Below are 2,812 nucleotides of genomic sequence, written 5' to 3'. Positions count from 1 at the left end.
TCTGATTGTTGGAGAAATAAAAAATGAACATACGTCAAAAATTTTACTTAACTCACTGATGAATGAAGGAACCAATAAAGATGTTATGACCAATTCAGGGAGCATCTAAGAAGCAAAAAGCATCACAAGATAGGATCTACAGGATATAAAAGTGATTAATGCCTGATCAAAGGTTAGCCATAGGTAACTTTGGAGTTATCTGTTCTACTGAGAGAGATGCTTGCAGCTCTTCCAGACAAAAATCTCCAAGTTAACAAGTAAGTTCACTAATTCTGAGAATTTTAATCAATAGTAAAGAATGGAATGAACTTTACATTGTTATGATCTTCTGGCCAAATCCAGTCCATGTGTTTTGTAAATAAAGTTTTATTGGAACTTTGTCGTTTCTTCACTTATGACTGCTCTTGTGCTGGAGTAGAAGATCTGAGTGCTCAGAGGCCTAAACCCAGCAAAGCCTCAAATATTTACTGTCTGGATCTTTACAGATGAAATGCGTGGGTCCCTGCCCTAGGCGACCTTCAGGTGGGCTTTGTCCCCACGTGCCAGTGAAAGGATGTGCTGCTCACTTTTTTTGCCTTATTTCCAAATTTTGGATAATTTTCTTGACAGCTACTTAAGGACTCTTAATATTCTTTATATATATATTTTTAACATTTGTTATTGACTTATAATCAGTTTACAATGTTGTGTCAAATTCCAGTGTAGAGCACAATTTTTCAATTATACATGAACATATGTATATTCATTGTCACATTCCTTTCTCTGTGAGCTACCATAAGATCTTGTATATATTTCCCTGTGCTATACAGTATAATCTTGTTTATCTATTCTACAATTTTGAGATCCCTGTCTATCTCTTCCCACCCCCCTGTATATATATTTATTGGAGGTACTGGGGATTAAACCCAGAACCTCATGCATTCTAAGCATGTGCTGTACCACTGAGCTATACCCTCCCTGCTTAATACATAATTTATCTGTATTTCCATTACTTTCACATAGACTTTTTGGATCAAATTCCCAAAGTTTTATTTTATTTTTTTAATATTTTTTCCCTCAAGATGTTTTAGATATTTGTTTACTCTTATATTGCTTTATTAATTACAAGTAACACAGAGGGCGTTTATTTTTGTCCTTTTAAATAAACTGCAACATTTTTTTGAAGTATAAAATTTTATATTCTTACTTTGAAGTTTAATTGACATCTATTGTCATGATATAGCTCACATATATAACAGTATATATCATATATATTGTCATGATATATGCTGCTGTCATTGTTAATTTTCTTGGCATGCAGTGAGACTCCCCATCCCATCTGCACATCCATATCTTCATTTCAATAGCATCTGCTTTCACATTTGATAGTGTCTTTAGCATTTCATTTGGCATGTTTTCTTGCATTTACGCTCGTCGTTGCTCTGTCAGTATCCCCTTGTCTGTCTTCCATTTCTGTCATTTTCCCCTTAAGCTACTTCAATCACCTTGCGCATTTTCTTTGTAACTGATGTAGTTTCCACAAGTCTCTCCCCCAGGTGATTGCTTTACATTTGTTACAGCATCACTCTTATTTGGATAATCAAAATGACTTCAGCAATACCATTAACTTTTACCTTAATTTATATACTTAGCTCTACCAGCTCCCTCTCCTCACCCGACCCCGTTGCTTTCTCTACTCATTCTTAATCAAATATGTGTCCATGTATTCTTTAATTTTCCAGATCACTGGTTCATGATAAAAGGATGTAATTCAGGACCAGCCAGTTGGAAGAGATGTATAGGGCGAGGACACAGAGCTTCCATGCTGAGTGCACACCTCTCCCCATGTCTCCACATGTTCCAACCCAAAGACTCCGAATTCCCTAAGTTGTCATTTAACCAATGTTTATTGAGCACATACTGTGAGCCAGATAGATATCGCAATGGACGGAATCGAGCTCTGTCACTTTCACAGTGGAGTGAGGAAGTCAAACATGTAAAGGGGTTTTTCTCTAGGAGGTGAACGCTGAGCCCAGTCTGAGAGAGACACCCCAGATACGTGAAGACTGGAGGCAACGGAAAGGGAAACGAGGCGCAGCTAATGGTAGCTGGAGGGGAAGATCTGAATTGACTTCGGGGTCTCTTTGGCTTTAGGAGAACTACTTCAATGTACCTTTTGATTACAGAAAAGTAAAACCGAAGCCCTGTTTTGGAACGGAGATGTCTCGGGCAGTGGGAAACTAGGCTGTTTTTCTTGGGATTGTAAAATGTCCACTCATGTGCCTCCTTTCAGTAATAAATATGTTGTAACACCCTTTTTACTATATGCCTACTTGTATACACAATATTTTAAAAATCAGTGTTATGTTCAAATCCAAACATACAGAAGTGGCAAAAAGTTATTATTAAAAAAAAATTTGTAATGAAGGTACTGGGGATTGAACCCGGGAACTCATGCGTTCTAAGCACACACTCTACCACTGAGCTCTACCCTCCTCCTCATATTATAAACATAATCTATGTAAGTGTTTGGTATGATCACGCCAAGAGGCATAATGAAGAGACCCCGGGGCCTCTGTGTAGAGCAACAAGAACACGGTGGATACAAATGCGCACGGAAGCCGTTAATCACCAACTCAAACGTCACAACTGGAGTTGCCTTCAGAAAAAATGATTTTCCAGAATGATGAGTAACTAGATAAAATCCTGGGCCACATAAAGTACAATCTTTCCTAGATTTGCACAGTGGTTTCATTTCTGGAAAATTGGATGTCTAGCAAAACCACACAAAAATATTTTGACATATGTAAAGCAAAGTTAAGTTTAAGTTCAA

General features: G+C 37.5%; 1 non-coding gene across 1 annotated transcript; it reads right to left on the bottom strand.

The window, feature by feature from the left end:
• Positions 1-884: 884 nt before the first annotated feature.
• On the bottom strand, positions 885-957 carry TRNAS-AGA (transfer RNA serine (anticodon AGA)). The gene has a single exon. It is a non-coding gene; the product is annotated as a tRNA-Ser (tRNA).
• Between the last annotated feature and the right edge of the window lie 1,855 nt (positions 958-2,812).

Source organism: Vicugna pacos, chromosome 34 (assembly GCF_048564905.1).
Source record: "Vicugna pacos chromosome 34, VicPac4, whole genome shotgun sequence".
NCBI classification, from domain to species: domain Eukaryota; kingdom Metazoa; phylum Chordata; class Mammalia; order Artiodactyla; family Camelidae; genus Vicugna; species Vicugna pacos.
The sequence above is the reverse complement of the archived record's forward strand: the minus strand, read 5'-3'. Positions and strand labels throughout refer to the sequence as shown.